The sequence below is a fragment of the Papaver somniferum genome, chromosome 7 (genome assembly GCF_003573695.1).
Source record: "Papaver somniferum cultivar HN1 chromosome 7, ASM357369v1, whole genome shotgun sequence".
Lineage (NCBI taxonomy): Eukaryota > Viridiplantae > Streptophyta > Magnoliopsida > Ranunculales > Papaveraceae > Papaver > Papaver somniferum.
The window spans coordinates 79,477,855-79,491,516 of NC_039364.1; positions in this window are offsets into that span (position 1 = coordinate 79,477,855).

Below are 13,662 nucleotides of genomic sequence, written 5' to 3' on the forward strand. Positions count from 1 at the left end.
TTTTAGATTAACAATCTTAATTTTATTGATGAATCTTTGAATAATCTTACAAGAAAAGATAAAGGAATCAATAATAACCACTGCTCTAAATTTTCTCTCTCCTATTTACTTGCTTCTCACTCAAAAAAGATCTCTCCCTCTTTTCTTTACAACTGAATGACTATTTATAGGGAAATACATAATGGATGACAGCTAATCTGTCCTTTATTTTCAGATATGGCTCGCGACATTTTCGCAACCTTACAAATGTTAATCTCGCAAACTCCCTAATTTTCGCAGGACCATCACATTTTTCTCATGATTTAGCTGATGTCGTTTATTATGTCATTTCTGAAGTTTTTTTGCGACACTGTTGTGTTGTGTTGTTAATAATTTCGTTGAGGCATTATTGCTGCGAGATTTTGATCCTACATCTTGTCTCTTCTCATATCTTCTCTGCGAAGTAGAGAACGATGTGAGAAATGCCGCAACTGTCCATCTTTTCATATTCTGCATTTATCACACGTATCCTTTCTTCCATCTATTTCTTGACACGTCTTCTGTAACCGCTGCTTTTCAACCGCTCACGTCTTTTCGCATTAGTGGTGTTTATTTCTTCGAGTAAAAAAATCTTCTCTATATATTCTTCTTACTCTTCTTTCCATTTTTTTTACTTTCTCTTCTCTTTTCACTCTCTCATCTCTGCAACTCTATTGTTCTTCCGTAAGTTCTGCTACTGTAATTCTTACCTCTTCAATCTTCTTACTTTTCATTCATTCCCATACCCTATATTCATATATGCCTCCAAGCGGTCAAAAGCATGAGAAAACTTTTAAAGAAATCCAAAAAGATCTCGACGAGAGAGGTTTTACACTTTCTACCATTCCTAGTGAAAGTGCCAAATCAGTTCTTTCTATTAAACTTTTTTCTGATCAACACTGTGATGATCAGATAATCATAGTTTCGCTGGGTCAAATTCTCGCAGGTATCCCCATTCCTCTTTATGACCCTGACATTCCTTTATTTTATGAGATACTCGCTCATCCAGACTTCTCGCGAGCTATCTTTCAATTAAGTGGAGATTGCTTCCGTCTAATGTTGGAGTTCGCTAACCGTGGTGCTGGTAAAGGATCTCTCTACTCTAAAGAACTTAGGGATCCTAAATTCGCAGACTTGGAGATAATCGCTGAAAAATACACAGTAGCGAGTTTCTTTGAGAATTATGAATTGATCTCCATGAAGAAAGAGAATACTCGCTGGGGTGTTCGTTTGAAAAGGAAAGATAATATTGATGAAGATAAAATACTCATGCATGACATTGATTGGCACTCTGGAATAAATAAAACCCCTCGCCAATCCAAAGATGATAAATGGTGCGTCTTCCCCTTGATGTTGAAAGGACCTTATATTGCTGGTTCGAATGTCATTCCTGCGATTCTTGCTGCTTACCGACCTTGGGTATTCTCTTGGTATGATAAAGTGAAAGAGGTATGTTTCTTCTAGTTTCGCCCACTTTGCATTTCTTTATTTATCTTTACTCTTTTGTTCGCTGATTCTTGCGACATTCTACAGATCCAGAAACTGAAAGATAGCTACTATAGGACTGGGAAAGCCAATACCTTGTTAGCTCTTCGCTCATATACAGATGAGGTAAGAAATATTATTTTATGATTTTAAACAATATATTGTTGCCTCTATTTCTTATCTTCATTTGTGTGTGAAGATTATTGCTGAAGTAGAAGAACCCACCAAAGCTGCGAGGGCTGGTGATAAGGGTAAAGATATTCTTCGCAAGGGAAAATCATCTGCATCCTCTTCAAATAAAAGAAAGAGAGGGAATTCTCCCCCTCCTTCAGATGTTCATTTCCCTGATGGTTCTGAAGATGATGAAGACAACAAAGATGATGATGACGACTCTGCTGCGAATAAAGATTCTCCACCTGAATCCTCTATGAAACAGTTATCTGGTATCTTCTCTGATTCTTGGGGATGGGAGATAATTTCCTCGCCAGTATATGCAAAGCTCTCGCAACTATTTGCGATACTCCTTTGTTGGATGGTGATAGTTCTCTTCGTGGGGTCTCCAGATCAGTGACTCCTAGCTTCCTAAATTATCTCAATAGTTTGGTATGCCTTCGTCTTTTTACTTCTTCATTATTGTGACTCAAAATTTCTTTTTATTTTAATATTTCTTGTATTTTCTCGCACGCTGGAAAAGCTTCTTTCGCTGTTGCCTCAGATCTGGAGAGAAGACGCGAAATTCTTGAAAAGAAGAATCTTCAATTTCGTACAAAGAATGAGGAACTGGAAACTGAAGCTAAGGGTCGTCTTCGTGACAAGAACGAACAATTAGAAGCTGAAGTCAAAGGTCTTCACGAGATGAAAAAACAACTACAAATTGATTATTCTTCGCACAAGAATAAAATCTCTAGTCTTCAGCAAGCTAATAATCAACTCTATGGTATGTTACTTTCCTTCTTTCCCTTCATTCATTCATCCTGTTGTTTTATCTTATTTGATTGATCTTTTTTGCAGACATTTATGGTCTTTCTGATGAAGCTACCGTTCTTCGTTTATTTCCTAATGCCTTGGATAATGACACCCTTCTTGAGCATCTTAATAAAGTTTTAAATAGTTTCTCAAATGATAAAATTTCATCTCTTTCTCTGAATGAACAGAGATCCAAATTTCTCCTCTTAGAGATTGATCATAGATCTAGTTTAGGCATAGCCAACCAATTTAAGCGTTTCTTTCTTAATTCTAAAGAGAAAATCAATGAGCTAAGAACCAAAATTAGCGGTCTCATAGATGATAAGGATCGCATTTCTAACCAAGGTACTGAGACTTTGGAGAAATTCCAAGAAATTCTTCTTGAATTTCAACTTGAACGGGATGAAGCTAACCGCCAAAATGTCGTGCTTAACGAGAGAGAAAACCAAATTCGTTCTCGTCTCCTTATAAATAATGAGGATGAATTCGCTTGGGCTGCGAAAATCTTAGACGATGCCAGAAAAGATTTAGGTGTAAATGTTAGTCTCCAAGTTGAGCATACAGCCTTGATTAGAGATATGATTTCTGACAGAGAAGGTTATTAACTGTTCTTATTCACTAATCTTTTGTTTCTTATGAATTTCATCAAGTTATTAATTGATTGTCTTTTGCTCGCAAGTTCTGAAAGCAGATATCGCGAAAGAATTGAAGAACTTGAAGCTGAGAAAAGGGAGCTCACAAAGAGTCTTTCTTCTCGCAACGACAAATATTCTAGATTGAAGAATCAATTCAAGATCACTGTTGCGAACTTTAAGAATGACGCTCTGCATTTTCGCAATCAAACTATTCAAATGGTTTGCGATGACCATAGAATTCCTTATTCTGACTATCCTTGTCTCTCAGAGGAGATCCCAAAGAACACTTCTAGTTTGATCATCTCTGATAGCGAAGCTGATGATGAGGAATCTGATGGTGATGAAGGTTCTGATGGAGGTAAAGGTTCTGATGAGGATGAAGAAGAGAGCAAATCTGATGAAGATGATGATGAATCAACTAAGAAGTAGTCTTTGTTTCTTTCTTTGATCTTCTGTAATACTTGTACATTTATTCCTTCTTTTTGTATATTTGCGAATTCTCTTGGCTCCCCATATTCCTTAATATATAAGTTTCTTTTATTTTGACCTGCATTCATTAAAACAATTCTTCCTTGCAATATGGTTAATCAATATAATCATTAATTTTTAACTTTCTGCGTAAATTTATCATGTGGAGACAAATAACATTTTCTGATTTCATTCATTCCCATACTTGCCTCTGTTATTATTTGTATCCAAATGAGAGATTTTGCAGATTTCTCTTATTTTGTGCCTCAGCTTCGCAGTTGTTTCTGTATAATTTCACAATCATATGCGAAGTGAGTTTTGATTCTTTTCAAAATTTCATTTTTGTGTGGTCTTATTTTTCCTTCCTAGTTAAAGGTCTTATCATGCCACCCCTTGTCATTGCGACAAAATCGCAGGACGTCCTTGCACTTTCATGCAAAAACCCATTGATCTTGCCTTAACTTTTTCTTTTGTATTATTGCCTCTTCAGGAATGTTGCGACAATATGACAGGCCTAAATATTCTTGCGAAAATAAATCCCCATTATATTGTCGTCTTGCAACGAAATCGCAGGACGTCTTCGCACTTTTATGCAAAAACTCATTGATCTCGTCTTATCTTTTTCTTTTGTATTATTGCCTCTTCAGGATTGTCGCACAAATATGACAAGCCTTAATACCCTTGCGAGTAAAAAGCCTCATGACATTTGCGTCTTAATACACTTATCAGCTCCCTAATGGAGGGTGTCGCCTTTATCTTCCCCCTGGTTGCCCCTTCAAGGAGGCGTACCTCTACCATACAAGGTTGGCTCCTCCCATCCGGTCTTAAAAACAACCAGTTTTTTTCGCAGCCTCTTATCCCTTTTACCTATAGGGCTTATGGTTACGAGACTGCACCCTAAGTGGGGTTTTCTTCGGGCCGAGTGCAGCATAAGCCAAGACTTGTCAAGAATGGCAAGGTACGCTCCAGACGCCCCTGGCACTCTTGACTCAACCGTGTACCTCGGCGCCTTAGTCAGATTCTGCATTCCTTGGGAGAGTCCTTATTACCTTAGTCGCCCAACCTAAGTCATATGCTTAAGCTGAGAATCCAAGGTGCCTCTCCCGAATGGGATTTATTGACCCCAAATCTCCATGACTCAGGTTCCGGTGGCGGTGTAGCCTTTCCCTGAGCTATGCATTAGGTACCCCCTTATATGACGTACTTTAGGTCTTACATTTGCCTCTTGCGAAATTGTATTCGCGAACTAGGGTGTACGCCATAAAGGTTCGCCCCTTTCTCTTTTGTCATTGTTCTCTGATTGTCTTTTGTAGAATTCATTATCTCTGCGAGATTCTCGCACATCATCACATCGTATTTGCACTTCTCAATCTCTTTTTATCATTCAGTAAAATGTATTTTTGAGAATTTTATTTGTTGCGAGAGTGTCGCAACAAATCAATCATTCATACATTTCTTATTTTTATTACCTTTGTCAATCTCTGCTTCTTTGTTATTTTATGCTACTGCTTCCTTGGTAGTGGTATGTTCACCATTTCTTATGCTGAGCTAGCATTAGTTTCGCAACATTTCTTCTTCTTTTCGTTCAATCGCATCCACCATCAATATCTCACTTCTTTGTGTCTCTTTGATTTTGCATCGCCAACTTTCCTTTTTGTTTGTTCTTCCTTCGCAGGATTCTACTTCAGTTTCGTAACATTTCTTTCCTTCAACCCAATCTCCTTTTATGATTCCTACATCGTTGGGGTGAGGGAATTTGATGCACTAGTGGAAAGTTGAAGCTACACCTAGAATCCCATGTAGCCAAGGCCGACCAATTAATGCATTGTAGGGTGACTCTACGTCAACAACACAGAACAGGATTTCAGAAGATATTCCCTTCAATGGAATTCGCATAGTAACCTCCCCTTTAGGCTTGTTAGAAGTACCATTAAAACCATATATGTTATATGTTGATGGTATAAGATCATCATCTCTCCCTCCCATGGTTTTGTAAATATGATAGAATAAGATGTTCACAGAGCTTCCGGTATCGATTAGAATCCTATTAATTGCCCATGAGTCTTCAGCTTCATCATCTTCATCTTCTTTCGGTTTTGGATTAATTTATAATTTTACCACCAATGGATTGTCATGTACCTCTCCACCTTCGGGGACTTCTTCTGCGGTAAAAGAAATAGTCTGCTTCTTCCATTCCTCTAGTGGCGAGATTTTCGCAATGTTCATAATTTCTCTTCCATCATTGTCTCTTGCGAACACTCTACTCAAAACATTTTCATGAAAATCTTGAATTGTCTTGTATGAATGTACGATAGAGTGGCAGAATAGATTCTTTGCTTTTGCACCAACTTCTACGAAGAACGTTTCCTTCTCTTTCACCGTGTTTACTCTGTGATGCTCTGGTGGTAGTGGTAGTAATGGTTGAGATTGTGGTTGTCCTACCAGAAAATGGTTTAGTTTTCCTTGATCTATCATTCTCAGAATAATTCTTTTTATATTTCCGCAATCATTTGTAGTATGTCCGTGAAAATGATGATAAGAACAGAACTCATGACTTCTGCGGCTTTGAGGTGGTTCCGTTCCCATGTTCCATGGTGTTAGTATATTCTCCATCAAATTATAGATTCCCTCCCATATTTTCTCCACACTTGCATTCAGAGGTGGCATCTTGATTTCTTCCCATACTACCTTATGACCTCCTTGTCCTCTATTATAATTTTGTCTTTGACCTCCATAAGTTTCTTGCGGATGATCAAGTTTTTGAATCTTATTATTTCTACCACGATTGTAGAAATTTATTTCTATTTCATACTCCTCTTGATCTCGGCTTCCCATAGCCACCAGTTTCTGTTGATTGTTTCCCGTAACCTTTTCTTGTTGTATTTGCGAAGTGCTCGCCACTGCGTTTATTAGTTTAGGTAATAAGCTTGCATTCGCTGCTTGTGAATTGGTGTTCGCAACTGGGTATGATTTCATTTCATTTTTCCTTTCCTCTAGAGCAATATACTCTTCCTGAAGTTCTCGCAGTTCAGTCTTTGTGATTGTATTCTTGACTCTGAAAATTTGGATATACAATAGATTGGTTGCCAACATAGCATTGATAAATGACAAGATAAGATATCTCTCATCCACACGGCCAGCCATTTCACTACACATAGTTCTCCATATTTTAGTTAGGTGCTTCAAACTTTCGCCAATCCTTTGTTTTAATCCAAACACATCTTCAATACCAGGTCGCGAAGAATTGTTACTTATATATGCCCCCAAGAATGTGGTTTGTAAGTGATTGAAAGATGTTATTGTATTTTTTGGTATACCTTCGAACCATTTTAACGCCTCTCCTGTTAGACTGGATGCAAAATACTTGCACAATACGGCATCATGATTTTCCCACTGCAACATGCACCTCACGTAGGCTTTAATGTGTTGAATTGCACAAGTTGTTCCATCAAAAATGTTGGTTAATGCGGGCAAATTTCATTTCGGAGGTATTCCTCCTAGTTGTACTTCTCTTGTAAATGGAGTTTTCGCAGCTTCTTCTATAGCTTCATCTAATTGTCTTCTGCCTACTTCTCCTCTATTATTTAGCATTCCTCTCATTTCTTCCAATTCTTTTAAGATTTGTTCATTTACGCCTGAATTTTGATCCATTGGTCTTTTTAATTTCGCCTCCCTTCTTCTGCGTTCATGTCTTTCTTCTCTCGTGAAATTTTGCATTTCTTCTTCATCATCCTTATCTCGTCTTCTCCTGCGATTCTCTTCCTCATCTCTATCTTGAATTCGTATATGATGATGTCTCTCATTTTCCCCTTCATGATTTTGTTCATTTCTTATCAATTCCACTCGCTGTCTTTCAGCCCTCCTATGTACTCTATCATACTCTTCACTGAGATTACCGTTATTCTGGTTTTGTGTACGCCTTATTTCTCGATTTTCATAATTGTTCTCGCGAATTGCCTCCTGAAGCTCTTGTTCTTCCATTTCTGCTCTCAATTTTTCATGTTCGCAAGTTAAACGTGCTTGTTCATCATAGTGTCTTTCAGTTTCTTCTTCAATCGTTTGTTGATTTTTTTGAGTTTCTCTCTCATGTAAAATTCTCATTTCTTCCTCTCGATTCCCTTCGCCATCTTGATTATTTCGTCCTTGACGTTGCCCATTCTCCTGATTTCTATCATTTTGCCTATCATCAAAAGTTTCATTTTGTGGAACGTGACGATCATCAGTCCTTTCTCTACCTTCGCAATGTTCTTCATTCGGATTTCGTATTTCTTCTCGAATATTATTTCCAATATTAATTGTGAATGAGTTTCGCCTCATCTCTCTTCTAGTCGATCTTGAATACGTTCTTGTAGTACTTCTTGATCTTCTACTCTGTAGTCTCATATTTTCCATCCTCAATTCGTGATTTTGCCTTGTTAGATTCGCACGCTCTTCTTTCTCAGCTCTTCTTTCTTCATGCATTCTTCGTCTCAACATCTCTACTGCTCCAATTTCCTCATCTTCACGAATTATTCCTTCAACTATTTCTTGTCCTCCCTATGTTTGTCTATTATTTCTCGTTTGTCGTTCTTCTTCTTCATCCGCTGAATTTGATCGCCAAGTATGTATGCTCACTCTATCATAATCCATATTTCTATTTTGTATCGGTGTTTGTTGAACTGGTTGTTGAATTTGATTTTCTCCATCATTTCTTATTCTAGTAGATTCTCCTGTTTCACTTCTCTCCCTTCCAGCAAGTCTTTTACTTATTCTTCTAGTTGTTGTTGGTTGTTCGGATATATTCCTCCTTCTAGCCATTTCTTCAATACTAATGAATTGTAAGAGATTCCGTAAAATTCTTCACCAGTTATTCTAATTTCCCAAAAATCAGAATATTAATCTTCAACCTTTTCTAGGGTGATCTTCAATCTTCGTCCCTGTTTCTAGCGCCATTATGTAGTTGCAGGAAATCCTACACTACACCCCTCACAAGATTTCATTAACATTCAACTCATTTTTAGATTAACAATCTTAATTTTATTGATGAATCTTTGAATAATCTTACAAGAAAAGATAAAGGAATCAAGAATAACCATTGCTCTAAATTTTCTCTCTCCTATTTACTTGCTTCTCACTCAAAAAATATCTCTCCCTCTTTTCTTTACAACTGAATGACTATTTATAGGGAAATACATAATGGATGACAGCTAATCTGTCCTTTATTTTCGGATATGGTTTGCGACATTTTCGCAACCTTACAAATGTTAATCTCGCAAACTCCCTAATTTTCGCAGGACCATCACATTTTTCTCATGATTTAGCTGACGTCGTTTATTATGTCATTTCTGAAGTTGTTTTGCGACACTGTTGTGTTGTGTTGTTAATAATTTCGTTGAGGCATTATTGCTGCGAGATTCTGATCCTACAGCAGAAAAACCCCGGGACCTTGTCCAGAATTGAAAACTCTCAGGATTAAGCCGCTATACAAAATCAAACCAACTTCGTATAGTTTAGACCAATCAACTAAACCTATAGTTCACCTAGTTCCGTCTGTATTCCGACGCCTCCGGCGTGTAATAAGTCACGTACTTGGAACAATTCTTTTGGTTCGTATTCCAAACAGTAAAGGAACAAAAAATATGTTTGGTATCAACACTTTTCAACCAAGTTATATGAGTTCGACAAAGGCTCTTCTGTTTATCTCAATAAACTCCTTCGTCAGGTTCTTAGATCTATCTTATTATCAACTACCGAAGTAATTGTTAATATTTTACAATCAATACTTTTAATCACAAAGAATTGTATTGATGCTGATATACACAAGTAATCAATCTAATCTACCATAAGGATAAACCGATTATAGTTGGATCCTATTTTACCGAAACAAGTATTGTGCACACCAAAGATTATGAATCCCAAATCAGAAATCTTCAAAGTCTTCTTTGTCTTCAAATCTTCTTAGATCTTCAATAAACAGCTGCACACAATCAACTTGAATCTCTTGTGATCAACCATGCACAAAACGGAGTCTGTTAACAAGGGATTATCATAAGACGTCTTTAGATCTACAAATAATCGGAATATCCCCGTCAAAACTTCGATCTAGTTTGAGTGAATCTTATATCAGAAGAGAAGATTCTCAAGCATAAACAAACTAGGTGCAATCAAAATTCAACCACCGTTAGTCAATCAAATCAATCGACAACAAAAGATACACGCAATTATCTAGTTTCCTACCAACGGTACTAATAGAGATTGTCAATCCCAAAGAAGACTTTAAACTGAGCGGCCGTAAGATATTTCGCCTAATTAGGTTACTCTCTTCTCCGAATAGGCGGCTTCACCAGTAGCACAACTGGGATAGTTCTTGATGTACGAGGATTAGTTTGCTCGAAATGCAAACTTTTTCATATTTATAGACCAAGGAAGTTTGGACACCAAGGAATTTCCAAAACCGAAAATATTCTCAAGATATGCAATATATTCTAGATTCGGTTTCCATAATTCTTGGAAATGCTTTGTCCAAAATAATGACCGAAAATCTCTTAGAAATCTCCAACTAGCAAATGCACATTACTAATTTTTATTTTCCAAAAATAAAATTAAAAACCTTAAATAAAAGATTTTCAATTTATTTTATTCGATCCGGGATTTTCTTCCTTTAGCTATTAAGGAATAACTTTGAACAATTAAAGATAAGCGTTACTGCACATGTTCAAAGTATGTCGACATCCTTACTTTGTAAGTCCTCTTTCATACTTACAATCTTGAAACCGATTTTCCACACTTCCAAACAAGTTTAGAATTGGTTCATCTGACTTTCAAGAACTATGTGAATGATCAAGAACACTCAATCACAAATCATGGGTTTCACGGTTCTACCAAAACAAGTTTCGATTCTACCTCCATGTGAGTACTATGCATAGTCACACTAGCTTTCCCAAATTCGGTTGACTAGGTACTAGGATCGGTTCCCCAAATATATATGGTATCTAACTTGTTAAAAAAGCGAAAACTAGGGTTTCACGAGAAGGAGCTCCGGTTTGCTCTCCTTCCCTTTCTTTCTTTGCGTTCTTTAACTCCTTATGATTTTGCGCTTCAATGGCGCAAAATCAAGAAAATAATCCGCCTGTTTTAGGCAATCATCAAGATAATCAACCTAAAATGATATGGAATCAATCTCGAACAAAGAGCATCTATATCCCAAGGAATAACGCTGCAAACCCTAATGCTATGTACCCTAATTCGACCGAGTTTGGGAAGCAGCACGAAGATGGCAATCCTAACGCGTTTAGGAGTCTGCATGAAGATGGAAATCCTAACGCGTTTAGGAATCTGCATGAAGATGGCAATCAAGGCGCACATAAGGAAGGCTCTTATGCGGCTATATTAAAGAAGAGAACAGAGGTTTTGTCAAGGATTGATGCTGAAACGCTCTCTCACCCTCCAATTCGTTCTACAACAAACAATGATGTTTTGATTAAAATTCCGCGAGAGACTCATGCTAGAATTAAGGTTGTGTGGAGATTTAGTTTGGTTGGGCGTTTGATATTTTTCAAAACCCTAAAATTCGAGGATGTCAAAAAAGATTTATTGAATCAATGGAAGATATTTTGTTATTAAGCTAGACAATGAAGATGATCGAAAAAGAGTAAGCTATGATAGTCCGTGGAGGATTAAATCTGAAATAGGGTTCCAACAGCTTAAAATTCATCCATGGACGCCTATGTTTGATCCTGGGAAGGATAAGATTACTAGAGATGCAGTTTGGGTTCGTTTCACGGCTTTGCCAATGGAGTTTTGGGATGAAGAGACGATTTTTCGAATGGCAAGAGGGCTTGGTAAGCCGGTTTCTGTTGATCCGCTTACTCTGCGTCATGAATATGGTTACTTTGCTGCTGCTTTGATCGACATAGATTTCTCTCAACCTTTAGGAAGGATTTTGATTGATGGTGAAGAGAATGAAGAAATTTTTGTTCAAGATTATGAAATTTTAAATAGGCCAAGTTTTTGTGATTATTGCAAATCTATTGGCCATAAAAAATATGATTGTAGAACAAAAAAGTATGATGATTTGAAAGACAAGGATGATGAAGAAACTGATCGTGTGATCAAAAAAATCAATTGAAGCTTATATGGATGATCTTAAGAATTTCCGGCAAAAATAAAGAATTCCTAAAGGTAAGAATAACGTGCCAGAAGATCCTCCAATCATGGAGAACGATCAAACTAACAAGCCTGGAGATGATCCAAAAACAATGAAGAATTCAATTCTTGAGATGGCTACTGGAAAACATACAATTTTCCCCGAGCATAGTGCTAGTTCTGGTGAAAAATTGGGTGAAGATGGTAATGAATCAGAGATGCACAATGATGGTGAGGCATTGTCCGTGCCGCACAATGATGGTGCGTCATTTTCTGGGGTTCGCAATGAAGGTGATGTCCACTATGTGCGGCACAATGATGGTGTTGTTCATTCCGTACAACGCAGAGATGATGCCAACGATGGTGGGACTCAGCCTATGATGCACATTGATGGTGCAGAATCTGTTTTGCGCAATGATGGTGCTGAATCAATTTTGCGCAATGATGGTGTAGAACTTGCGGAAACTGTGCAAGATAATTTGCGCAATGAGGATGATACTAATCTGGAGATGCAAGAGATGGAAGCTTATAAGACTTATGAGGCCATGAAAGAGATAGCCCGGCAACGTGAGGTTGATGCTGAAGTTGCTAGAATTCAACAAAAGGTGGCTAAGACAATGCTAGAGAATTTGAGGAAGAAGGTTTTAGATTTGCAACATGCCACAACCCAGCCAAGTTTGGTTAATGTTATTGACAACGAACATGATGATACTATGGTAGCAGCTTGTTCCCCATCTGCTAGTCAGACTCCTATGGATGATCATGATGAAGATAGTTTTAGTGACGCCACTAAAACTTCAAGAAGATCTACTCCGGCTAAATCTTTAGAGAACTTAACGCTTTCTAATAGATTTGAAACTGGGACCGAAGAAATTGATGAGGTAGTTACTGAAACTGATGACGAAGTTGCAGATACGGTGGACACGGTAGCAACAAATACTTCCAAGGTAATTGAAGAGGATGCAAGAAATTTGGAGTTACTTGCTAACAAAGAAATGGATGAGCGTGAGAAGAAGGAATTGGTTGACAAAAAGAAAAAACCAAAAGTTACTAAAAAGAAGACTATTACTGTGGAAAATGTTAGTCAAGTTCAAACACGAGGAGGTAAATCTTCCAGACAGGGTTCGGCAAGCCCTTAGAAGAACAGAGTTAATTAATGCGTGTCTTTTATTGGAATGCTCAAGGCTTGGCTAAAGATGGTGCAAGGGCCAAGTTGAGTGAGCTTTAACGCTTGCACAATCCTGATGTTATTTGTATTGCGGCATCGCAGGTTCATTGCACTACACGTTTTGATAGGAATTTAAATTTACTTGATTTTTGTGAAGATGTTATCACTAATGAGGTGAATGGTGAGAGAGGTAACATTTGGGTCTTTTGGAGGAATTCTATGGCAAGGCCTAATGTTCTATCTTCTTCAAAACAAGCTATCACTTTGGGTTTTTCTGGTAATTATATCACGGCCGTGCATGCTTCTTCTGATGCGGTGGCAAGGAGGTCTCTTTGGCGTCAACTGGGGTTGGGATTTATTTCTATTCCATTGGTGTTGGGTGATTTTAATTGTGTTTTGTATTTAGATGAAAAGAAGGGTGGAAGGCCGATCAAAGAAATATATATGAATGAATTTCGAAGTTGGATCTCTGACAATGGTTTGGTAGAAGCAGATGCTATTGGGAAGAAATATACTTGGTCTAATTGTGGGAGTGGCATTCAAATAATCGTTTCTAAACATGATAGGGTTGTTATTAATTATGCTTGGCATGATAAGTATGCTAATTGGAGGTGCAAAGCTATGCAAAGAATTTGCTCTGATCATTCCCCTCTTTTTGGTTTTGCTTTTGATAGTCCAAGGCTAAATAGGGCTCCTTTTATAATTCAGAAAATGTGGCTTTCTCACCCATCTTTTTTGGATTTTGTAAAGGAAAATTGGAGTATCAGGATGGATGGTGCGCCTCCTTTTGTTTGCACG